The sequence below is a fragment of the Portunus trituberculatus genome, chromosome 22 (assembly GCF_017591435.1).
Source record: "Portunus trituberculatus isolate SZX2019 chromosome 22, ASM1759143v1, whole genome shotgun sequence".
NCBI lineage: Eukaryota > Metazoa > Arthropoda > Malacostraca > Decapoda > Portunidae > Portunus > Portunus trituberculatus.
Window position 1 is genome coordinate 1,698,590 of NC_059276.1, and position 27,488 is coordinate 1,726,077.

The window sequence follows — 27,488 nt, forward strand, 5'->3', positions numbered from 1 at the left end:
AACTGCAATTGGGAGAACAGTGTTTCGAGTTACGCCCTGCTACAATCTCCCATCCTAGATGTGGCATCCAAGCACAGAAGTACCACCTGACCTCACTTGTCAGCTTAGTGACCTGACTCCTATATAAATGCAACAATCAGAGGATCTTAGTGTTCTGGGTGACGAGAAGCTTGCAAATTTGGCCAAACTAAAGTTATAAGAGCTCATCACACTGACCTGGTTAATCACAGTAAGACATAATAAAAATGCCAGCTTGTTCTCTAACATGACCTTATATATCAGTCTGGAATATCCAAAATAAAGGTCAGCAAACACTAGAAGGTGCAGAACTTTAAATTAGCAATACATATTGCTTCTCACTTAAGCTTCAAGACTATTTGATCATTTGGGTGAACTAGAGTAATTTTTTTGCTAGGATCTCCTTACACAAGACAACATGCACAGCACTTGTGAACAAGGTGGTGGGACCCAGCATGTAAATAAATTACATTGTGACATTGTTGACGGACTATTCACTAATCATTGACAAAAGTAATGACAACACAATGAAAAGAAGACTCACTACCTTAGCTATGAAAAGAAAAGAATTATAAGCTCATCCACAGGACTTGAACTAGAGAGAGGTACTGCTGGGGGTGTTACAACAGCCTTACTTCAGTTCTTAGAGTTCCCCAATTCCAGGCCTGTTGTAGATGTGGAGGGGTCTGTGATCCGATACAGAGGGGGTTGGTTGCATTAGCTGCTTCCTCTGCCTTGGATCACAGCCCTCAGTCCAACTAATTTTCCTGTCTTTCCCTTTCCCATTTTTAAATTTCTTCCTTCCTTCCATCACCCAGCCTACATCTTTCCCCTCCCCTCCTACACCCTATATTCCCTTCCTTTTCCTGTGGTGCGAGAGCTATGCCTACGGGATGCAAGGCTGGTTGGCCCTTTAGTCAGTCGTGAGCAGCCTAACAGTTTCACCAATTCTCACCAAGGCTCACCATGCCCAATGATGAAAATCCTTTAATTAAAGGTAGAGCTTGCAGGACTGCCCCTAAACAATGCCCCCATACTTTCGTCGGTTTCCCTAAACCGGCCTTGCTATATAGACTAGTGCTGATGACCTCGCTCCACCACCAACACTTCCTACACCTACATCTCTAACCTCCACAGACTTGTCCTCCAATATTGTAACTATAGAACCATACCTCATGCACCACTCCCAACTGTCACAAACGCTCTTTAGATCATGTTACTAAAACTGCCTCCTCATCCTTTTGTCCCTGTCCTTCTACTACTTAATCATCTGATCTTTTACATTCACTCTTTGGACTTAGGCAAATATTTTGTAGTAACACAGACTGCCCCATATGCAGACAATACCATCTCCTTCCTGAAATGCTTATGAAATGCTTATAACGCCAGGTAGGTCAGATCATATTCATGACCCGCTGAGACTGTAATTGTTGACACAGAGGCAGTCACAAGCCATACAGAAATTAACAGATCTGTAGGGAAATCCTAACCCCATCTCGCCAGATAGGCATCTAAGTACCATTGCTACTATTCCTTGGAACAATGCCCAGTTAACAACATCCCATGGCATGACTGTTCATCAGACCTGAAAGAGCTCATTGCTGACTACCATGATGTCGCTTCAGTTCACTGCTATTCCTTACCCCCATGTGGCCAGGATTGTATTCCTTGGTCAAGACCTCCCTGACGACCTATATGTAGGTGGATCACGTTACAAAGTGAAGCCTTACATACCACCTCCCCGCCAGTGTCAAAATTGTTGGCATTTTGGCCATCCAGCAAAGTGCTGCTGGTTGACTACACGCTGCCCACTTTGCTCTTCACCAACTCATTCTTGAGGGGACTGTGCCCTTCCCAAAACTGAATCTGCACTAACTCTGCAGGAAACCACAATGTATTCTATTGTGGCTGTCCTGCCTACTGCTTTTAAGCAGAGGTTGCCGCTCTTTAGGGAGGCTACGGTGTAGTAGATAAGGTGGTGAGTGTGGGATCAGGCAAACGTCCAGGCGTAGGTTTGAATCCCACCATGGGACACCTTCAAACTTTCCCATTTGTGTAGTAGATTAAAGTTACCTACATGTCACCATGATACCCTAGGTACACCTAGGTGCAATTGCCTTAACATCAAAGATGTGCTTGGATAGTGATAAGGGTCCTACCTATTATGGGTACTACTATAAATAAAATTGCCTGCATCACTAATGGGTGGAAGCTGAACAGCACTTCCCATATATACCTTTAGTATACATACAACTACAGGTGCTATAGGCCGTAACATATATAAAAAAAAAAAAAAAAGCTTTATAAATGGCTATACCCTTAAAAGAAGCTCAGTTTGTCTGCTTGGATTCCAACCTCTCACTGTCTCAAAACCTGTACCATCTCCTGCTTCTTCAACTCATGAATTCTCCAGCTAACATGCCTGCTATCACAACCTCTAATGCCTTCTCTTACCTGAATCCAGACACTCCTTCAGCACCTTATAAGGCTGAGACCATAATGGATATTGCAAACTACTCTCACTACCATTTCACCTTCCAGATACTACAGCCATTTCTACTGTTGCTGAATTCAATTCATCATCATTCTCCAAATACACTCCCTCCAACACCTTTACTTCCACCTACTTCATCCATTTTTCCTTTCTGCCAACCCTCTGACTGCCTCACATCTAGTCCCCTTGATCGCTTTCAATCTTCTACCTCAATGGAATCCCACCCCTCTTCACCATCCATTCACCAACCCCTCTGCTCTCCTCCTCTACTTCATCCTCCCCTCCTTCTTGCCCACAATACAGGGGCAGAACACCTCATCTTCTAGAACTTCCATTGTCCCCTGGTTGTACCATTGAATCTCTCACATCCTTGGATTCTCTTCCTAACCTTACCTCCTTCAGCTCTGACACTCCTATTCCTACCATTATTACATCTCATTAGGAGTTTTACTCTCTTATTTTTCTCTTTCCAATGTCTCTTAATCACTGGAATATTCATGGCTTTCGCTCCGCTACCTTCTTTCAAGTTATGAACCTAAAATAGTCTGCCTTCAAGAAACTTTCTCCTCACACACACCAATCCCTGTTCCTGACTATCACTTCCTATCTTCACCTCCTTCCCTAACTGTTACTGCCTTAGTGCACTAGAAGACTGCCTTTGTCTCCTTGAATATGAAAACTACTATTCCATGCACCCTTGTGTGTGTTTATCTTCAACGCTGTATCACTGTTGTCCCTGTCTATTTTTCCCCCTCTACCCCTATTGCCCTATTGACTTTAATGCTTTTCATCACCACCTTTCCCTATTGCCTCTCCCTCTATTGGTGGTTGGGGACTTAAACTGCCGACATACCTTTTGGGATGACACTTATTTCCTCCCAAGGTTGCTCCCTTCAACAATTTCTGTCTTCCACTGATCTTATCATTCTTATCTCTGACTGCCCTACTCACTTAGATGCCTGAACATTTCTTTTTCTTGTTTTGACCTCTCACTTTATGTTCCTGCTCTTACATTGCAGTTCCAACAACGTTTGCTGTTATGGACGACTTCATCGGTTTTCTATCTTGAAACTTGATGTCTGTCAGCCTACACTTGCCAAACTCACTGCCAACCCTAACCTCCCTCACCCTTACCCTGTCTGCATGTTAACTCTCCTTTCTCCTTCTATTTTCGACCTGGATATTCTTCCATTTCATTGTCACACCTTCCCACCCTGGCACTTCCTATCTTTTCAATATGCAGTTCTTTACAACTCTAAGACCCCCTCCTGTTCTGAAGGCCCACTTTCTGGAACACATTTTGACACAGTGCAGAACACCCCATTTTATACAGATGGGTCCAAGTCTGCTGATGGCTCCAGTTTTGCCATCCTCTTTCCTAATCAACGCCTACAGTTTTGCCTGCCATCAGTCTCCAGTGTTCTTACCACTGAACTCTATGCTATCCTGTATGTCCTAAAACCTCCATTTATCCATCATCATCATCTTTTACTATCTTCACTAGCTCTGCCAACTCCTGTCACTTATCCAATCTGCTTTGTCTTCCAATCCATTAGTCTGCAAAATCCAGGACTGGCTTTCAACATGGAAAAAGACCATCCACTTCTGCTGGGTCCCGAGCCATGTGGGTATACCTGGCAATGAGTGAGTTGACTTTTTGATTGCACGGCTGCATCATTGGGTACCCTAAACTCTTCAGTATATTCCATGCTCGGACTACTTTCCATTCTTCCGCAAATTGGGCCCGCCATGGTACAGTGGAACCATACGCGGTTTGGGGTCCGAGGGGTCTCCAAGCGCATGGGTTCGAATTCTGTCCATGGTCTGAGTGTAGGTTAAGTTTCCTCACTTGGGACAATGGTCTCCTAGTGGGTGGGCTTTGAGATAGGAGGTACCCCCAAAAGTATCCCCTTTAGCCCATAAATTCCCGTGAAAAGCCCACATGGTATTAAAAAAGAAAAACTTGTTTGACCCTTGACAGTCCTCCTGGTCCAAACTCACAACAAACAAATTACTTGCAGTCAAACCTTCTAGATCTCCTTGGTTGAACCTTTGGCACCAAAATAGAGGTACGGAAACAGCACTTGCTCGGTTATACCAACCTCACCCACTCTTACCTCATGAAAAATTCTTCACCTTCATTATGCCCAACTTGTAATGAGCCCTCTCTGTTTCCCACATCCTCCTCTTCTTCCCTACACATACAGCTGCCTGAACAACTGCCTTCCCCCATTTAGCATCCCTCCCCTGCTGTCCAAGGCTCTGATATTCTCAGTTACAAATCTCTGTAGATCACCTCATCTACCTAAAACAAATCAATGCTCTTAAATTGCTATAATGACTTTACCATAGGGTACACTTCCTTCCCCAATGCCCACTAGACCCATAACCCTACCATTATCCTTACAGCTCCCCTTTGCTTGCCATAATGTCATATGACCTTAGTTGGCTGGTGCTGTTCACACCCATTGATTGATAGAGTTCTTAGAGACACGTGAAATTGGATATCAAAAAGCGTTGGTCTGGCAACACATGGATGTAGCACAATGTCAGGAACACATAACTCCATCATCTCAAAATTATGGGAAGTAAACCCACTCTAACACACATTAAGTGCACATCACTCTTTACAACTGTGTACAAGAATTGTTGTCACAGTTTTACACAAGATACACACTGTGTGGATACTGATAATGACAGCAGTGACTATGTTGATATTGAGGTGTAGGACTCTGTTAGATATTAGTTCAATAAAGTACCTAAATCTCCATTTTCTTCCTTTGTCATGTATGTAACCCTGAAACTCACTCTGCACTTGATTGGACACTGGCAAGTAGCTGTAGGTGGATTTCAAGTTCACAGTGCAGCAAATTCCACGGACTAATGATGCTGAACACCTGTACTTGTATCTCCATGTTCCTGAGAAGATGCCTGCCTCACTAGGCCCTCTTGATCCTCCTAACTCCAGTTCATGTAAAGATCACACCACATCTGCAAGGAAATGCCAATTGAACTAAAAGCTTGTCTCAATTGATGCATGTTTCAATCAAGATTAAATGATAAAATCTATACAGTATACATTAAGATTATTATTCACCCTGAGCTGTTTGTATTTTAATGAAGTCTGCACTAGTGAGGAAAAGTTTGTGTCAATTCATTCAAATAGAGAACCTAAATAGATGACATGTGGATAAGGAAGATAGAGTGGGCCACTTATGTAGGCTTTCAGACTTCTTACAGCTTTCTTATGCAACTAGATTATTACATTTTCTAAAAAGAATTCTCTTTCCATATAGAGAAAAAAAATTTCTACAAATTTCTTCATCTTCATATGTAGCATAAAATTTATTTAGAATTTTTACTAGTTATACTGGATTTTATGGAATATTTTTACTTGGGATATGTATATAGTATCTCAATATTACATCAAAACAACAAAATCCTCAGCATGCTAAGAAAAAAAAAAGGTAAAATGAAAGATACTTAATGGGGTGAAGGTTATTTTATGGGAAACAAAGGATGCAGCTAGCAATAAAATGAATCTCAAAACAATACAAAATCCACTTACAAAAGGAACTATATTATGATATAGAACCATGGCAGTTTTTTTTTTTTTTAACATCTCAACTGTCCTCCTCCAGCTCCAGCTCCAGCTCCATATACTTCTACATAGCAAACCTTTAGATTACCTAGGGACACCTGTGAAATATTCAAGATACGAGACAAAAAACTGCCATCTTAGCTGTGGCAGGAGGGGGCACTGACTTTGGTGGAACTAAGGGGCCTAAGCAGGTTGGGGCACCAGGTATGCCATGGTGTGGTGTAATGTGCGTTAACACAACACTCCTATAAAGTTAACTACTGTGTGTGTGTGTGTGTGTGTTGTATATTACAGAGTTCGAGCAGGGCTCAGTAATGTCTCCATATCTACTTTTATCTGACTTTTCCTTAAATATTCCACATTTTCTTTTGTTACTATCTTTTCACTCAAGCCATTCCAGATGTCCAATTGTTCTGTGTGAAAAACTAAACTTTTTAATGTTCCTTACACCTGACTTTGTGATCTTAGAGTGTCCTTTCATCCATCTATCTCCATATTCTGTCATATCTCTATCTATCTTTTCCATATGGTTTACTATATTGTTATTAGATTTCCTGTCTCGTGTATTTTTCAAAGTTGGTAGTCCCATTTTCTTAAGTCTATCTTCATAGGTAAGGTCCTTCATCTCTGGCACCATCTTTGTAGCTCTTTGAATTCTTTCTAATTTCTTGGTATCCTTTTGCATGTGTGGAGACCACTCCACTGCTGCATATTTAAGTCTAGGTGTTATCCTAGTGATTGAAATCTTTTTCATCATACTCTCTTATCCATGTAATTAAATGCCATCCAGTGATGTGTCTTTCTGGAGTTAGAGTGCCTTGTATAACCACTCCCAGGTCCTTCTCTTCTTCCTCTTCAGTAAAATCTCATCTCCCATGTAGGTCTTCTATTACTTGTACCCATTGCCATTACAGCAATTCTTAGCATTAATTTTTAATTTCCACTTTTGCTTAATTTTCATTTTTGGCTCCACTCCCAGCTCTTGTCAATGTCTTTTGCAGCTTCACATCTTCATTGCTCTTTATTAGTCTCAATAGTTTTGCCTCATCTACAAACACATTCATGTAGCTACAGAAGCCCTCTTATATATATATATATATATATATATATATATATATATATATATATATATATATATATATATATATATATATATATATATATATATATATTTAGAACATTAAGTACTCTATCATCCAACTTCATATATTTCCTTGTATTCCTCCTATGAATTAGATTTTCTATAAGTCTTTTATGTGGTACTCTGTCAAATGCCTTTTGATATCCAAATACACTGTGTCAATCAATCCATCTCTTCTTTGTACCTCATCTATTACTCTTGTATAGAAACTTAATTTGTTATGCATGATCTCCCTTTTCTATAACCAAATTGGGAGTTATTTATTATTTGTTTTTTATCCAGATATTCCACCATTTTTCCTTCATCACAATTTTGCAGATCTTTCCCACAACACTAGTCAGTGTCTCTTGTCTATAATTTAGGTGCTCAGTCTTTTTTCCTCTTTTGTATACATATAGGCACTATATTTTGCTCTTTTCCACTCCTTTAGTACTCTCCCTTTCATCTAAGATTTGCTGATCACATCACATCAGTGTCCATCCTGACACTCCATTTGGCCCCATTGCTTTTCTAACATCTACCTCCTCTCATAATTTGCAATTTTTTTCTTTTTTGCACAACATTCCTTAACCTTTCCTGTGTCACTTCATCATTTGGTTCCAAAAAATCTCCTGCAATACATATTGATCTAAAGCTCTCATTCATAAGTTCACCCACTTCTTTCATCATTTCTTATATTCTGTATCCCTTAATTGACTTATTAATGTTCTCTCTGCCATCTTTTTATTAACATACTTGTATAAAAGCTTGGGTTTCTCTTCACATCTCTTCTCTAAATCCCTTAAAACCTTTCTCTCCTCTTCTCTTCTGATCCTAACATATTAATTTTGTACCTCTATATTGCTTCCTAACATCTTCATTTTGTTGTTTTTTAATTTCTTCAAGGCTATATCCTTACTCTTCTTAGCTTCTGCACCACTAACAAACATGTGTCCTTTACTCTGCATATAGGAGCATACCTCTTCATCAACTCTTTGTAATTCTCCAGGAATATTTCATACTTTTCCTACACTGTTTTGCCCTCCATGATATCCTTCCAGTTAATATGACCAAAGTATTTACTTAATTCTTCAAAATTTGTCTTGGCATGATTCACTTCCTTTTTTTTTTTTTCTTTAATTTTTATTTATACTACATGGGCTTTTCACGGGAATTTACGAGCTAAAGGAGACTTCCTATCTGAAAGCCCACCCTTTATTTAACCATCATTACTAGTAAAAGATAGAAAGCCCACCCTTTATTTAACCATCATTACTAGTAAAGAAGCCCATCCTACACTTGGACTGGGGCCAGGATTCGAACCCTTACGCTTGGAGATCCCTCGACCCGTAAAGCGAGCATGGTTCCTCTGTTCCTCTGCATTTCAGTACTGTATTTTCCAATCTTCCAATCCAACTTCCAAAACCACAGGATCACTTTTCCCCATTGGGGTATGATAACAAATGGTTGAACAAGACTCTCTTTTTTTTTTTTGTTGACACCAGGGCAAGGACAGGTGGTTTTTCTTCCCTGTACCATCACCATTGGTTCATTGTATTTACCATTTGCAGTGGTAGCACTTGTTTCCCATCATCCAGCATGACCATTCTTCACTTCCATTTCTTCCCAATATACGTTTTTGCAGTTAAAATCTTCCACGAGTATTACTTTTCTGTCTTTCCTCAGCATGTTGTCCTAGCATTTTAACACTTCTTGTATTTCCTTGTGTTTATCCAGCCTTTATGTAGCTACTAGTCTCTGGTGGCACATATGTTAATTTACTATATGATTCCTCCTTTCCTTCCCATGAGTGTGTATTTACTTAGTTGCATTGTACAGGGGTCAAGCAGGGCTCATAGTGTCCTGTCTCCATTGATCCAATTTTTCTTTAAAGTTATGCACATCATGTGCTGTAACAACATCACTCAGCGCATTCCATTTTTCCACCATTCTGTGTGGAAAACTGTATTTTTCAATATCCTTCACACACTGCCACATCCTAATCTTCTTTACATATCCTCTTGTCCTTCCAGCTGCTTCTGTCACCAGCACCAGGTCTTACTTCTCAATATTTTCAATGCCATTTAATATTTTGTACATTGTTATTAGGTTTCCTTATTCTCTTCTATCTTATAAGGTTGGTAGTCCCATTTCCTTCAGCCTTTCCTTATATGTTAGGTTCTTTAGTTCTGGCACCATCCTTGAAGCTATCTTCTAGATCCATTCTAATTTTTTTTCAGGCTCAGACCACACCACTGCTACGTGTATTTACATATTTACTGCAGACTCCATTCATTTCTAAACTTTCAATACTTTCTCTATTTTTAGTGTTGTTGTTCACATGTCTGTAAAAAAGCCTTGGTTGGTCTTTACATTTATCAATTATATCTTTTTCCAGTTTCTTTCTCTCTTCTCTTCTAATCCACACATATTCATTTCTTGCTCTTTTGTAACTTTCCCACTGATTTATCCGTCTTTTCCTTCTCCACCTCTTCCATGCATCCTCTTTTCTTTTTCTAGTCTTTTCACATCTATCATTAAACCAGTCCTGCTTTCCAACTTCTCTATGTTGTCTTACTGGTACAAATTTCTTCTCGCCTTCTTTGTATATTTTTATAAATTCCTTCCACTTTTCATTTGCTCCCTTAGCACTCTTGAAGTTCATCCAATTTGTCTCTTGAAAAAATTTCCTTAAGTTTCCAAAATCCATCTTGGCATAATTCCATCTTTCCCACTTTATATTCTTCATTTCTTCTAAATTTCTCTTCATCCATCACCTTGAACTCCAAAACTGCATGATCACTCTTTGCTAAAGGGCACTCCACCCTCATCTCCTCAATGATCATTGGCTCTGTACTAAAGACCAAGTCCAGTCTTGATGATGCTCCCTCTCCTCCAAACCTAGTATCTTCTTTGACCCACTGAGTTAACACATTTTCCATTACCAGCGTCAATGTGTGTGTGTGTGTTTCACTGTTTGATCTGCTGCAGTCTCTGACGAGACAGCCAGACGTTACCCTACGGAACGAGCTCAGAGCTCATTATTTCCGATCTTCGGATAGGCCTGAGACCAGGCACACACCACACACCGGGACAACAAGGTCACAACTCCTCGATTTACATCCCGTACCTACTCACTGCTAGGTGAACAGGGGCTACACATGAAAGGAGACACACCCAAATATCTCCACCTGGCCAGGGAATCAAACCCCGGTCCTCTGGCTTGTGAAGCCAGCGCTCTAACCACTGAGCTACCGGGTGTGTGTGTGTGTGTGTGTTTGTGTATTTACCTAGTTGTATTGTACTAGGTTCGAGCAGGGCTCATAGTGTCCTGTCTCCATATTTCCATTTATCTAATTCTTCTTTAAAGGTATGCACATTGTGTGCTGTGTCCACCGTTCTATATGGAAAACTGTTTTTCAATGTCCTTCACACACTGCCTCTTCTTGATCTTCTTTGCATATCCTCTTGTTCTTCCAGCTTCATCTGCCACCAGCACCAGGTCTTGCTTGTCTATCTTTTCAATGCCATTAACTATTTTATACATTGTTATTAGGTCCCCTCTTTCTCTTCTATCTTGTAAGGTTGACAATCCCATTTCTTTCAGCCTTTTTTCATATGTTAGGTCCTTTGTTTCCGGCACCATTTTTGTAGCTATTCTCTGGATCTGTTCTAATTTTCTTAATATCCTTTATCAAACTTGGTACCACGCCACTGCTGCATATTCCAACTGTGGATACATCATACTCATAATAATGTGTATTTTACTTATGTGTTTTTCAGGGCTCAGCATTTCTTGTATGACCATTCCCTGATCTTTTTCCTCTTTAGTCTTCATTATTTGTTCCTCTCCCATCAAATAGTTCCATACTGGTCTTCTCTTACTCTTTCCTAATTCCATTACATGGCATTGCTTGGCATTGAATTCTAACTTTCACTTCTTACTCCATTCATAAATTTTGTTTATATCTTACTGCAGCAGCAAACAATCTTTTCATGTCTTAATTATTCTTAACAATTTTGCATTATCAGCAAATAAATTGATATAGCTGGTCACTCCATACTGTATGTTGTTTACATATACCTTAAACATAATGGGAGCTAACACTGACCCCTACGGCACTCCACTTGATACTTTACTCCAGGATGAGTATGTATCCCAGATCACCGTTCTCATTTCTCTGTCCATCAAATAATCCCTTATCCAATCTAATATTATTCCTCTCAGTTCTCATATGTTCTCTAATTTCCACTGTAGTCTGTTATGAGGGACCTTATTAAAAGCCTTTTTTTTATGTCCAGGTATACAGTGTCCACCCACCCATCTCTGCTCTCCATTCATTCCACTACTTTTGAGTAGAAACTTAATAAATTTGACACACATGACCTTCCTGTCCTGAACCCAAATTGTCTGTTCGATATAACTTGTTTCTCTTCCAGATATTTAACCTATTTTTCTTTGATAACAATTTCACAAATCTTCCCCACAACACTTGTAAGTGACACCAGCCTGTAATTTAATGGCTCCATTGACTTTCTTCCTTTGAATATTGGCATTATGTTGGCTCTTCCATTCCAGTGGTATTCTCCCTTTTAATGAGCTTGTAACCATTTCCCATACTGGTTCTAACAATTGTTCTTTACATTCCTTTAGTGCCCAGCCTGTCACATCATCCAGTCCCATCACTTCTCTGACATCCTAATTTTTAGTAGTTTTCCAATTTCTTCTTTGTGCACTATGGTTTCTTATAGACCTTGACAATACAAAATCCTATTTGGTTTTGTAAAATCCTCTTCTTCAGTGAAAACAGTCTTAAAACTCATTCATTATTTCACTCATTTCCTCTGCTGTTTGGTATGTATTCCCTCTAACTATTTTTTCTATTGCTTCCCTATTTTTCATCTTACCATCTATATACTTGTAAAAAAACTTGGGTTCATTATCGATTTTTCTCACCACATCTTTCTCAAAGTTTCTTTATTCCCCTCTCCTTACTCTAATGTATTCATTTCTCGCTTGCCTGTTGTTTTTTATTTTTCTGCTTTTTGAGTTTCTTCCAAGTTTTATCTTTTTCCCTTTTAGCTTATACACATCTGCTATTGTACCAAGCTTGTATACTTATCTTTACTCTATAGATAGGTATGTATTTCGTAACTTCTTTTTTATATTTCTCTAGGAATATTTCATATCTCTCATGAACTGTCCTTCCATTCATAATGTTCCTCCATTCAATATCAGCAAAATCTTTTTTTTAACTTTTCATAATTCGCTTTTGCATAATTTAACCTCCATTTTGTATTCCTTTCTGTAACCAGTCACATCATCTTCCCATCGGACTAAGGTAGTGTATGCAGGGATGGGGCTCTGTGGCTTCTTTGTGAATACTAGGTCAAGCAATGATGGTTCTTCTCTGCACCATGTTGATTCTTCCACCCACTGATCCAGTGGGTGAAAGAACTGTAGTTAACTGTAAAAACTCCTCGCTCCACGATCCAGCATTACCCATTACTTCCATCTCTCTCCAGTTTATTCTTTTAGTTAGTCTCCTACTAATATTATTTTTCCAGCTCTTCTTATCATATTATTCAAGCACTTAATCTCCTCTCCTTGCATTTTCTTATGTTCTGCTCTCCATGTATTTGTCTTCGGTGGCACATAAGTGACTATGATTCTCCATTTTTTACCTTTTGTCTTGATTGTTACTCCTATAGCTTCCACCATACCATCCCCATAGGGCACTTCCTCTACAAATATATCTCGAACTATTATCAGCACTCCTTCCCCTTTTCCCTTTCTGTCTCTTCTCCAACTTTTATATCCCTCTTCCTCAAAGTTAGATGGACCTCCTCCTCTAGCTTTGTGTGTGTGTGTGTGTGTGTTTCACTGTTTGATCTGCTGCAGTCTCTGACGAGACAGCCAGACATTACCCTACGGAACGAGCTCAGAGCTCATTATTTCTGGTCTTCGGATAGGCCTGAGACCAGGCACACACCACACACCGGGACAACAAGGTCACAACTCCTCGATTTAGGATGTGTGTGTAGGTGTACTGTGTGTGTGTGTGTGTGTGTGTATTTACCTAATTGTATTTACCTAATTGTAACATACGGAAAAGAGCTATGCTCGTGTTGTCCCGCTCCATATCTATTAATGTCCAGCTTTTTCTTAAAATCATGAATATTCCTTGCTGACCACTTCCACGCCTAAACTATTCCATGCTTCCACCCTTCTATGAGGGAAGCTATATTTTTCACATCTCTCCTATAAGTGGCCATTTTAGTTTTTTCCCATGCCCTCTCGACATTCTTTCATTCCACATACACAGATCTTCCCTATCCATTTTTCCATGCCAATCATCACTCTGTATATTGCTATCAGGTCTCCCTTTCTTCTGTTTTCCAGGGTCGGAAGTTGCATTCTTTTCAGTCTGTCTTCATAAGTCAAATCTCTTAAGTCAGGCACCATTTTGTTGCAGCCCTCTGTACTTTCTCTAGTTTCCTTATGTGTTTCTTTAAGTTCGAGCCCACTGTATTGTTGCATATTCAAGCCTCGGTCTTATCATTGCAGTAATTATTTTCTTCATCATTTCTTCATCTAAATATACGAACGCCACTCTTATGTTCCTCAATAAGTTCAATACTTCTCCAATTATTTTGTTTATATGTCTCTCTGGCGATAGGTCATTGGTAATTGTCACCCCAAGGTCTTTTTCTTCATGACTGGTTTTATGTCTTCATTTCCTATCTTGTACATACTCCTGATTCTTCTTTCACTCTTGCCAAACTCTATTTTCTTGCATTTTGTCGTGTTGAACTCCATTTGCCATGTACAGCTCCATTTCCATATTCTGTCCAAGTCTTCCTGGAGTAGTTCGCAATCTTTGTCACATCTCACTTTTCTTAACAATTTTGCATCGCCTGCAAATAGGCTCACATAACTGGACACCCCATCCACCATGTCATTTATGTAGACTGCGAACATTACTGGTGCCAACACTGATCCCTGTGGAACTCCACTCTCCACCAAGCCCCATTCTGATGGTCTGTCCTTAATTATTGTTCTCATTTCTCTTCCTACCAAAAGTCTTCCATCCATTTTAGTAAACTGCCATGCACTCCTCCTACCATTTCAAGTTTCCAGATCAGTCTCTGGTGTGGTACCTTATCAAAGGCCTTTTTTAAATCCAGATATATTCCATCAGCCCAACCATCTCTTTCCTGTATTACATCTATCACCCTCGAATAGTAACATATCAGGTTTGTCGCATGAACGCCCTTTTCTAAAACCAAATTGACACTCACAAAGTATGTCATTTTTCTCCAAGAAGTCTGTCCATCTATTCTTCACCACCCTCTCACACATCTTAGCTACCACACTTGTAAGTGACACTGGTCTATAGTTCAATGGGTCTCTTGTTACCTGATTTATAGATTGGGACAATGTTAGCTCTTTTCCAGTCTTGGGGCACTACACCTTCCTTAATGAGGCATCAATTACTTCACAAACTTTTTCTGCCAGTTGCTCCTGCATTCTCTTAAAATCCATCCTGATACCCCATCAGGTCCCACAGCTTTTCTCACTTCTAAACTCCCATCATATTCTTGATCTCCTCCACAGTTACTTGAAACTCCTTCATAATCCCTTTCTGTTCCATTACCAGTGGTTTGTCAAAAGCAGTCTCCTTTGTGAATACCTTCCGAAAGCATCCATTCATAGCCTCTGCCATTTCCTGGGATCTTCACTGCATACTCCATTTACTTCTAAACTTTCAATACTTTCTATTTTTGATGTTGTTGTTCACATGTCTGTAAAAAGCCTTGGTTGGTCTTTACATTTATCAATTATATCCTTTTCTTGTTTCTTTCTTTCTTCTCTTCTAATCAACACATATTCATTTCTTGCTCTTTTGTAACTTTCCCACTGCTTAATCCGTCTTTTCCTTCTCCACCTCTTCCATGCATCCTCTTTTCTTGTTCTAGCCTTTTCACATCTATCGTTAAACCAGTCCTGCTTTCCAACTTCTATGTTGTCTTATTGGTACAAATTTTTCTCACCTTCTTTGTATATTTTTATAAATTCCTTCCACTTTTCATTTGCTCCTTAGCACTCTTGAATTTCATCCAATTTGTCTCTTGAAAGAATTTCTTTAGGTTTCCAAAATCTGTCTTGGCATAATTCCATCTTCCCACTTTATATTCTTCATTTCTTCTAGATTTCTCTTCATCTATCACCTTGAACTCCAAAACTGCATGATCACTCTTGCTAAAGGGCACTCCACCCTCATCTCCTCAATGACCATTGGCTCTGTACTAAAGACCAAGTCCAGTCTTGACGATGCTCCTCTCCTCCAAACCTAGTATCTTCTTTGACCCACTGAGTTAACACATTTTCCATTGCCAGTGTCAATAGTGTATTTCCCATGTTGTCTCTGATCCTTCCATTGACCAGTCCTCCCAACACACCTCTTTACAATTAAAATCTCCCATCATTATAGTTCGTTCACAGCCACCCAACATTTCTTCCAGACATGTTCCTGTATCACTTATCATTTCTTCATATTCCTGTACTGACCATGCATTTGTCTTAGGTGGTACGTACACCACTATGTAGTGCCTCTTTTTCCTTCATTAGTTTCTGCTCTGATCTTTAGCACTTCTGCCTTTCCCATACCTTCTTTCACTTGATCCACCTTTATATCTTTTTAACCAGCAACATCACTCCTCCTCCCATCTTACCTACTCTATTTCTTTTCCAAACATTATATTTCCTTCTCCAACCATCATCAGGTCTTCTCCTCTCTCAGTTTTGTTTCAGTAAGACCCACAATATCTGGGTTCTTGTCCTCAAGTAATCGTTGAGTTCTAAAATCCCGATATCACTCCATTTATGTTGGAATTGTGTGTGTGTGTGTGTGTGTGTGTGTGTGTGTGTATTTACCTATTTACCTATTTGTGTATTACAGGGCCTGAGCTAAGCTCTCTGTGTCCTGTCTCCTTGTCCATTCCTGTCATATCTCTCTTTCATCTGATTGACACACACCGCGTCAACGACATCACTGCTCAGTTTATTCCACTTATCAATGCTACGATGCGGGAAACTGTATTTTCTCACGTCATTTAGACAGATGTCCTTTATTAGCTTTTTTCCATGTCCTCGGAGATGATTACTTGTGGTCACCTTTATCAACTCTCTATCCAGTATGTCAATCTTGTTCACCAATTTATACATAGTTATCATGTCTCCTCTTGTTCTCCTCTCTTCTAATGTGGTCAGCCCCAGCTTCCTCAGTCTTTCCTCATAGTCTAACTCCCTGAGTCCTTGTACCATCCTTGTTGCCAGCCTCTGTACCCTTTCCACCTTCTTCACATTTTTCTTCATATACGGTGACCAGAGACATGCTGCATATTCTAACTATTAAGGTACATAATATCTTCTTCATCATTCCTTCATCTAGGTAGTGGAATGCAAGGCCAATATTTTGAAGCATGTTGTATGTTTTCCAAAAAATCTTGTTAATGTGTTTCTCCGGTGACAAAGTGTTTTGCACGGTTACTCCTAAGTCTTTCTCCTCATTGGTCTCTTTAATTTTCTCATCACCCAGCCTGTAATCCCTGTTTGGTCTGTATCTACTTCTTCCCATTTTCATAACATGGGTCTTGTCTATATTAAATTCCATCTGCCACTCCTTATTCCACTCATATTTTATCAAGATCTTCCTGTAACTTGTTACAATCTTCCACATTCTTTACTCTCCGCATAATTCTAGTATCATCCGCAAACATGTTCATGTAACTGTCAATTCCTACTGGCATATCATTAACATAAATCAAAAACATGATGGGACCAAGCACTGACCCTTGTGGAACTCCACTGGTTACCATCTTCCACTCAGACTTCCTTCCTCTCGCCACTGTTCTCATTTCTCTTCCCATTAAGTAATTTTCCATCCATTTTGCTAGTTTATCATTTACTCCTCCAATCATCTTTAGTTTCCACATCAGTCTATTGTGTGGTACTTTATCAAAGGCCTTTCTCAAGTCCAGGTAGATAGCATCCACCCATCCCTCTCTATGTTGTATGTAGTCACTCTTGAAAAAAACATAATAAATTGGATACACGATCTTCCTTTTCTGAAACCAAACTGCCTTTCACTCAGAATGTTTTCACTTTCTAGATACTCACTCCACTTAGCTTTAATTACTTCTTCACATACCTTGCACAATATACTAGTCAACGATACTGGTCTATAATTTAGCGGTTCCATTCTACTACCATTCTTATATATAGGCACAATATCAGCTCTTTTCCACTCTTTCGGGACTAATCCTGTTCGTATGGAGGTTTCCACAATATCAAATACGGGTTCAACAATTGATCCTTACATTCATTTAGCAACCTCCCAGATATGCCATCAGGCCCCATTGATTTATTAATATCCAGATTGCTTATAATTTTCCTTACATCTTCCTTAGTAACCATGATGTCCTGCATTTGCTTTATTTCCGTAGGCCTTCCTCCCATAAAATGCTCCTCCTTTGTAAACACTTTGCAAAAGTTGTCGTGTGTGTGTGTGTGTGTGTTTGCGTGCGTGCGTGCGTGTGTGTGTGTGTGTGTGTGTGTGTGTGTGTGTGTGCGTGCGTGCGTGCGTGCGTGCGTGTGTGTGTGTGTGTGTGTGTGTGTGTGTGTGTGTGCGAATGTATCAGTGCATGTGACTGAGTGCGTATCTGTGCGTGTGTCTGAGTGCGTGTGTATCTGTGCGTGTGTCTGAGTGAGTGCGTGTATTTCTGCGTGTGTCTGAGTGAGTGCGTGTGTATCTGTGCGTGTGTCTGAGTTAGTGCGTGTGTATCTGTCTGTGTCTGAGTGAGTGCGTGTGTATCTGTGTGTGTCTGAGTGAGTGCGTGTGTATCTGTGTGTCTGAGTGATCTGTGTGTCTGAGTGAGTGTATCTGTCTGTGTGTCTGAGTGAGTGTATCTGTCTATGTGTGAGTGAGTCTGTCTATGTGTCTGAGTGAGTGCGTGTGTATCCATGTGTCTGAGTGAGTGCGTATGTATCTGTATGTGTGAGTGAGTGCGTGTGTATCTGTGTGTATGTCTGCATGAGTGCATGTGTATCTGTCTGTGTGTTTGAGTGAGTGCGTGTGTATCTGCGTGTGTCTGAGTGAGTGCGTGTGTATCTGTGTCTGAGTGAGTGCGTGTGTATGTCTGTGTGTCTGAGTGAGTGCGTGTGTGTGTGTGTGTCTGAGTGAATGCGTGTGTATCTGTCTGTGTCTGAGTGAGTGCGTGTGTACCTGTGTGTGTCTGAGTGAGTGCGTGTGTACCTGTGCGTGTGTCTGAGTGAGTGCGTGTGTACCTGTGCGTGTGTCTGAGTGAGTGCGTGTGTATCTGTGCGTGTGTATCTGTCTGTGTGTCTGAGTGAGTGCGTGTGTATCTGTGCGTGTGTCTGAGTGAGTGCGTGTGTATCTGTGCGTGTGTGAGTGAGTGCGTGTGTGTCTGTATGTCTGCATAAGTGCATGTGTATCTGTCTGTGTCTGAGTGAGTGCGTATGTATCTGTATGTGTGAGTGAGTGCGTGTGCATCTGTGTGAGTGAGTGCGTGTGTATCTGTATGTGTGAGTGAGTGCGTGTGTATCTGTCTGTCTGAGTGCGTGTGTATCTGTCTATGTGTGAGTGAGTTTCACTGTTTGATCTGCTGCAGTCTCTGACGAGACAGCCAGACGTTACCCTACGGAACGAGCTCTGAGCTCATTATTTCCGATCTTCAGATAGGCCTGAGACCAGGCACACACCACACACCGGGACAACAAGGTCACAACTCCTCGATTTACATCCCGTACCTACTCACTGCTAGGTGAACAGGGGCTACACGTGAAAGGAGACACACCCAAATATTTCCACCCGGCCGGGGAATCGAACCCCGGTCCTTTGGTTGGCTTGTGAAGCCAGCGCTCTAACCACTGAGCTACCGGGCCGTGTGTATCTGTCTATGTGTGAGTGAGTCCGTGTGTATCTGTCTGTGTCTGACTGAGTTCGTGTGTATCTGTCTATGTGTGAGTGAATGCGTGTGTATCTGTCTATGTGTGAGTGAGTGCGTGTGTATCTGTCTATGTGTGAGTGAGTGCGTGTGTATCTGTGCGTGTGTCTGAATGAGTGCGTGTGTATCTGTCTATGTCTGAGTGAGTGCGTGTGTATCTGTCTATGTCTGAGTGAGTGCGTGTGTATCTGTGCGTGTCTTTGTGAGTGCGTGTGTATTAGTGCGTGTCTGAATGAGTGCGTGTGTATCTGTCTGTGTGTGTGAGTGCGTGTGTATCTGTCTATGTGTCTGCGTGAGTGCGTGTGTATCTATGCGTGCTTGCGTGTGAGGAAATGCATATGTGCGTGTGAGTGAATGCATGCGTTCGTGTGAGTGAATGCATGCGTGGATGTGAGTGAATGCATGTGTGTATATGAGTGAATGCATGCGTGCGCGTGAGTGAGTGAGTGAGTGAGTGCGTGCGAGTGCTTGCGTGCGTGCGCTAAATACTTCAGTTCCTTCTGTATATGCATGACCATGTATATGCATGTATGTGCACTTAGCTTGGTGTGTGTACTGCGGCTCCCTACGTGATGAGGCAGCCTTCGCACCTTTACATTTAGATGACTGGAACTTTAGCTGAATTCCATAGCAATGAAGGAACTCTCACTGCACTGCCCACCCGTAGATAGATAGATAGGTTTTATTGCCCACAACAACATACATTAACTTAGGATTACAATAATTTTGGGTCCATCCTTGGTCAATCTTGAATTACCTACTAAGCGTTTCAGAGTTTGAGGGCACGTTTTTCTAGAATAACTTTGTAAGGAACACGCATATCATTATGAAATTTTGCCACAGTGTATTTGACACCCTCCCCTAATATCCCAATGTGTCATGAATCGTCAACAGTATATAATAAAGGCACTTCTCCCTATAAAGATAGGAGAAAGTCACTTATCCCTCACGAAGAAACGGACAAATGGTGAGAGAGAGAGAGAGAGAGAGAGAGAGAGAGAGAGAGAGAGAGAGACAGGTAGGGGAATACATAGACGGGGAGGGGACGGGATGGGAGGGGATGAAGGGAGCGAAATATGGAGAGGGGGATGGAAGAGAGGGAGGGCAGGAGCAGGGGGAGGGACTATGTAGGTGGAGCTTGTTACTACGTCACAGATAGTACTACGTCACCATTTCTCACCACTTGTCCGTTTCTTCGTGAGGGATAGGTGGAGCTTGTTACTACGTCACCATTTCTCACCACTTGTTCGTTTCTTCGTGAGGGATAAGTGACTTAAACCTGTTTATATAGGGAAAGTGCCATTATTATATACTGTTGACGATTCATGACACATTGGGATATTCGGGGAGGGTGTCAAGTACATTGTGGCAAAATTTCATAATGATATGCGTGTTCCTTACAAAGTTATTCTAGAAAAACGTGCCATCAAACTCTCTGAAACGCTTAGTAAATCACAAAAGGTTTAACTTTGTTACCAAAGAAAAAAAAATATTAGTGAGGTAATACATAACCAGAAAAAACACCGCATTCCCCGATGTCCCCGTGGAGCAGACTGGGTAGAATTTTGGCAAAATAGATAGAGCTGTTAAGAAATTATAATTATTTCATCAATTATCACTATTAGACACCACTAAGGCTGCACCTGACCAACTACATAACGACTAATAACTATCATCACACAGTTATCACTTGCACTAATTATCAGTAATCGGGGAAATCAAGAGACGACACTCACTGTGGCTTTTACCTTGCATTCATGATCGCTGTCCTCGCCTTTCCTTGACCCGGGGTAGAGAGAGGACGACGAGCATGGCCTACACTCCTAAAAGATCCCTCAGCCATGCAGACGGTGGGTCTGACGTGGCGAGGCACTGCAGTACTTACTCCTCCCGCTGTTGCCCACTCTAGACTGTAGGCTAATGGGAAGTGGTGATCTGAAACATTCCACGAGTTGAAGCTTCGTGTATTTGCTTCACTCACGCATTTTCAGGTTTTCTCTTACACGTAAAGTGTCACATTTCGTTATTCTACATAGACTGAGTTAAATGAGACAAAAGATGTGGTAGTTGAAGCTTTTGAATTGTGTGGATGTAGGAATGAGAAAAATAAATTATTAAATGAAAGACGATTACTAATTCAAAATAAAAGATGATTACTGCTTCAAAATAGTTTCTCTCTCTCTCTCTCTCTTACACAGCGAGCCTTTATGTTACCTAGAAACACCTTCAAAATAGTGAAGACATGAGGCGAGAAACTGCTATCTTAGCTGTGACGGAAGGAGGCGGGGAATTTGGAGGAACTCGCGGAGGCTGAGCAGGGCGAGGCGCCATGGATGGTGTGATGTGGTGTGTTGTTAACGCTATCCTCCCTACAAAGTAAAGTACCCTTTGTGTGCGTGTGCCTGTGTGTGCGTGTGTGTGCGTGTGGCTGTGTGCGTATGCGTGTGGCTGTGTGCGTGTGCCTGTGTGCGTGCGTGCGTGTGCGTGCGTGCGTGTGTGCGTGTGCGTGTGTGCGTGCGTGCGTGCGTGCGCGTGCGTGCGTGCGTGCGTGCGTGTGAGTGCGTGCGTGCATGTGCGTATGTGTGCGTGTGTGTGTGTGTGTGTGTGTGTGTGTGTGTGTGTGTGTGTGTGTGCGAGCGCGCCCGTGTGTAGGATCAGTAAAAAAGCTGTATGTTTAATTAGTTGGTGTTTAATTTTTAACTACAATCTGATGTATGTGCGTGCGTGCGTGTGCGTGCGTGTGTGCGCGTGCGTGTACATGTGCATGTGTGTGCGTGTGCGTGCGTATGCATGGGTATATAAGCGTGCGCCTGTGTGCGTGCGTGTTCATTCGTTCGTTCGTGCGTGTGTGCTTAGGTGCATACATGCTTGGGTGCGTACATGCATGCGTTCGTCCGTTAGTTCGTTCATTTATTTGTTCGTGCGTGCGTGCGTGTGGTGCGGGAGAGCGCTATACTACCAATTGTTTCTGTATATGCCTATAAGTATGTATAAGTATGTATGTATGTGCACTTAGCTTGGTGTGTGTACTACGGCTCAGTAAGTGAACAGACAGCTTTCACACCTTTACATCTAAATAGACCGTAAAATCTAACTGAATTCCATATCAATGAAGTAGCTATCACTGCACTGCCCACCTGTAACACCGCATTCCCAGATGTCCCCGTGCTTGGTGGAGCAGACTGGGTAGAATATCTAGAACAAGTCCTTCCTCCCTATCATCATCCATCTCCTCCCCAAGAACAGCAACCTTGGAGACCATGAGGGAAAACGGGTTTCTGGGTGAAGACAGGTAAAAAGACTTTTTGTCAATTAAAAAAAAATAGGAAAAGATGCCAACATTTCACAAAAAAAAGCCAAAAAAAAAAAATAAATAAAATAAATAAATAATGCCATATTTTGCATAACATTTGCTAACGATTCGCTCTAGACTAGCCGGGAATCTGCACTCCACCCAGACGTCCCCTTGGTTACTTACTAAACCCTAAACAAAAAATCTACTCTAATTTTAACTTGTATACAAGCACTGGCAAAGGTGTTCACCAATAACAGCAAGGCTCACTACAGCCGTTCCATCCTAACAGGCTAACAGGACGCTGCCGTGCTGCACCCCTTCAAGGAAAGGTAGTATCTGATATTACTCACAATTTGGGAAGCAAAATCAACTCGATAGAAAAAGCTGTTCAGAAATGCTAACGTAAATCTTACCAATAGCACCTCCTAACGAAGCAGTAAATACTGACATTTGACTCCAAGATGGCGGAGAAATATGCCATTTCAGCATTATTACCTTCGTTTTGTTATAAGTGTAGCTCTGATTCTAGAGACCCAGCAAAATTCATTAAATGTTGTCTCTGTAGCCGGTGGGCTCATACGAAATGTGTGAATCTGGCAGGGATTAAATCTGAAAATATCTGCAACGTGAGGTATCTGTGCGATGTTTGCTTCATTGAGGTGTCGGGTCTGAAGAAATTCATCAATGATGTTGAGGAATTTAAGTCTGATTTGAAGAGCATTACTGCTAAAGCTGACAAGATGATGGCAATAGTTGATAATAAGATGGCAAGAATGGAGGAGGTAAGTATCAAGGTCGATGAGGCAACAGAAGGCTTGGCGGGAGTGCTGAGTCGCTGAATTCTGCTGATTCGAAAATTCCACACCTTGGCAGGATGTGAAGAGGAAGAACCTGCTTGTTGTAGGGGTAACTCAGGATTCTGAAGCAAATCTGAAGAATGAAGTTTCTCATGCTTTGGATGGAATGCAAATTAATGATACAAAGTTTGCTAATGATGGCAAAAATAGTGATGAATTTTGCCGATGAGAGTCTGAGAAATGAGGCAGCCCAGAAACTGGAGAATGTTGAAAAGTTGACAACTAAATCTGTTCAGAAAATTAAACCCAAGATAATGCTATGTAATGTCCATAAGGAAGAGACTAAGGAGGGTATCATTGATACAATTATTGCAAGAAATGACTACCTTCAAGCAGTTCCTGATATCAAGTCAAAGATTGAGAATATTTTTTGCAAACCAGCAGCAGGGGGCACAGTTCATTACATCATGAAATGTGATCCAATGATAAGACAGTTGTTGCATCAGCATCAGGACAGGATTAAGCTTGAATGGGGAGTTTACCAGGTTCGCGACAGGTATCATGCACTTATCTGTTACCATTGTCAAAGGTATGGTCATACTGAGGCAAACTGCAATGCCAAGAAAAATGGTGAGCATCCCGTTTGCTTTAAATGTGCAGGCAACCACAAGTCCAAGGATTGCACATCTACAGAGAAGAAATGCATACACTGTGTGAGGTTTAAGAAACAGAATACTGACCACTCGGCGAATAATAGTTGTTGTGTTGTGTTGGAAAGTGAGATTGACAGGATCAGAAATATTACAGATCATGGCTACTAATGCTGTGACCTCTATGTTGAAATGTGGTTTATTAATGATGAAAGTCTGGATATTCTTGCTTTGATTGAAACATGGCTGAGTGAATATGATACTGCGAAAATTAGAGAAATGACCCCTGACACTCATACATTTGTGCACATACCAAGGAACACGATGCAGACCCATACAGACTACATGAGCCAAGAAATAACCTTGATATGGGATGTCGAGTATTTGCAAGATGCGCACCAAGGATTTACAATAAACTGCCGAGTGATAATAAAGGTTGTGCCAGGATCGATATCTTCAAAAAGAAATTGAAGACATATTTGTTCAAGGAAGTTTATGATTTTAACGGCATGGAAATCAAAGACAATTATAGATGCTAGTTGCTTTTGAGGGAAGCTCTGCTGAGCGCTGCCTCGCAGTGGAGCGGAGCCTTGAACAAACACCCCAAGTAACAAGTAAGTAACATTTGGTGATGAAGTAATTTATGCCCAACACGTTTTTTGTTGTTTTATTTGGCGGGCGGCCTTAGTGTGTCCTACACAGACTCTCAAAGTTTGGTAGGTGCCTCCTAAAAACTAAGACCACAATGACGAAGCTTGTCGCCACGCTCGCCAGCAAGGCGAGTTATGCGTGTGCTCGGGTGTTGGTGACCATTCGGCCACTATGACGTAGTACACCGTGACGTTGGGGGTCCTTGGAGGGGTCTGGGGGACGCAGCTCACCCTGTTAAAAGATATTTAGGTTAGGGTAAGGATCCAAGGAAGGATCTAGGGAGAGCAGCCCCCGAGTTATTTCAGTCTAGGGGGGCGTCTGAGGGGGCGCAGCCCGTGCCCGTTGTTGAGGCACTGGATGGGCGCCTAACTAGGAATCACGTTGCCAGACACATGATGTTACAAATCAACACCGTGGCCTCCGTCGGTGTCTGAATCAGTTGTGGACTAGATGGAGTGAACACATGTCTATCCAGACAGTCATGGATAAGTGGACAAGGGAAGCAACCCGGCATTTAATAGATTTTTTACAGAGAGGAACCGTGTCTGTGGAATGTGAAGACTGTGGAATATAGAAATAAAGACAGAAAGGCCACAGCAGCAGAAAATAGCAGAACACATAAACAACGGTGGTTGGTCTTTCTCTGCTGCAGAAGTGAGAAAGAAGATCGATACACTGTGAAACCAGTATCGACGAGAACGGAGGCTATGCGTTTAGCTTTACCTGTCCGGCTACGATTTTTACGTCCCATGTTGTCGTACTGAACACCCCCACTGGCCGACGTTGCCTGCCACAGCTCTGACTGGCCTCTGCCCGGCGTCTGACCCACGTCATACGTTCGCCTGCCTGTGCCTACTGTCCGCCTTAATTGGACTGTTTGATTTGGTAACACTTTCAAAGCGAGAAAATTACGGGCAAATCAGTGACGCCGTACATTTGCCCGTCGTGTGGAAGGGCCTTTAGGGTAAAGACCCTTTGGGGGAGTTTGGGGGGCAGCCCCCCAGCTAGTCTTGGGGATGGTCTGGTGGACTGGGGGGCGCAGCCCCCAGCTAGACGTTTATGTTAGATTTGGTTAGGCTAGGGGTAAAGACTCTAGAGCGGGTTTAGGGACGCAGTCCCCAGCTAGTTTAGGCCAAGGAAGTCCGTAAACCTTTTTTGGGGCAAATTTTGCTAAATTTGTCTCTCACCCGCAAAACACTTGATTTCCCACGTGCCCCTAAGGCTTGCTGACGGGGAAGGGGCGTATCTAAAAATACAAGGTGGTGCTAATGGTAACCTTTACCAATGTTAATCCTAATCATTTCATCAACTATCACTATTAAGGTAAGTTTACACTTACGGCGTTTTGTGTCACGGCGTGTCACGGCGACACACCGTGCCACGCTGTGACATCCCCGTGCCTACACCGCGCGCACACCGCGTCAAGACCGTAACAAGCGCTCCAAATGGTCGCGGCGCCGTGCCAGAAATCAAAACTTTTTGATTTTGTGTCACGGGGTGGCGCGGTGGCGCGTCGCCGCAACAGGCACCGTGATGCGTGTCGCGGCGCCGTGACAGACACCGCGGCACACCGCGACTCTCGCGGCACACCGCGCCAAGTTCGCCTGGGTGCAACTTGACGCGGCGCCTACAGCAACTTGACACGGCGGGCACGGGTGGCCGCGGTGACTGTCACGGTGGGCGCGGCGTGGCCGCGGTGACTGTCACGGTGCGACACGGTGTGTTCGCGGTGTGGTCACGGTGTGTACGCGGTGTGGTCACGGTGGGTTACAGTAATTGGAACTCCTGTAGCAGTTGTTCATACTCTCCAAACATCTGTCTCCTGCACAGCCATTGCCGACACCACATCCTCCTGACTCTTCGACTTGGTCTTGCAACAGGTTGCTGTAGACGTCTGCGTCTCCTTCTGCTGAGCAGCCACATAGCAGTAATTATCACGAACAGGCTTGTTCCTACGTCTTCTCTCGCTCTGTCCATGATGGGTGTCAGTCGAGAAGTGCCTACAGTAGCAGCCCGTGACCTCTATATATATACCCCATGCCACTAACACGATATTTCAATGTAGCAGGCACGCTTTGGCACGAGGTGACAGGTGTGTGCGTACCCCACCGCGCCCTCACCGTGGCTCGCCGCGCCCTCACCGTGGCTCGCCGCTCCACCCCGCCGTGCCACGCCGCGCCACGCCGTGACGTCGCCGTGCCATTGTGTCACGGTGTGTTGCGCACACTGTCGCGGCGATGCCAAAAAATGGACCTTTTGGTCGCGGCGTGGTCACGGCGAGTCGCCGTGACACACCGTGACCAAAACGCCGTAAGTGTAAACTTACCTTTAGACACCACTGAGGCTGCACCTGACCAACTACATAACAGCTAGTAACTATCACACAGTTATCACTAGCACTGATTATTTGATCAGTAATCGGGGAAAACAAGAAACGACACTCACTGTGGCTTTTACCTTGCATTCATGATCGCTGTCCTCGTCTTTCCTCGACCCGGGGTAGAGAGAGGACGAGCATAGCCTACATTCCTTCAAAATTCCCTCAGGCATGCAGACGGTGGGTCTGACGTGGCGAGGCGCTGCAGTACTTCCTCCTCGTTGCTGCCCACTCTAGACTGTAGGCTGACGGAGCGAGGTGATCTGAAACATTCCACGAGTTGAAGCTTCGTGTATTTGCTTCACTCATGCATTTTCAGGTTTTTTCTTACTTTTACGTCTGTCACATTTCGTTATTCTACATAGACTGAGTTAAATGAGACAAAAGATGTGGTAGATGAAGCTTTTGAATTGTGTGGACGTGAGAATAAGGTGAATAAATGATTAAATGAAAGA

The 27,488-nt window shown here is 42.3% G+C and overlaps 1 long non-coding RNA gene across 3 annotated transcripts; it reads right to left on the bottom strand.

The window, feature by feature from the left end:
* Positions 1–5,032: 5,032 nt before the first annotated feature.
* Positions 5,033–27,267, bottom strand: LOC123507563. Of its 3 annotated transcripts, XR_006675685.1 has the most exons (4): positions 27,114–27,267; positions 22,401–22,541; positions 21,012–21,198; positions 5,033–5,503 (listed from the first exon to the last, which is right to left on the bottom strand). It is a non-coding gene; the product is annotated as an uncharacterized LOC123507563 (long non-coding RNA). The 3 variants fall into 3 exon arrangements; XR_006675684.1 differs by lacking the exon at positions 22,401–22,541; XR_006675686.1 differs by lacking the exon at positions 22,401–22,541 and having other exon boundaries at positions 27,102–27,267.
* Positions 27,268–27,488: the final 221 nt, after the last annotated feature.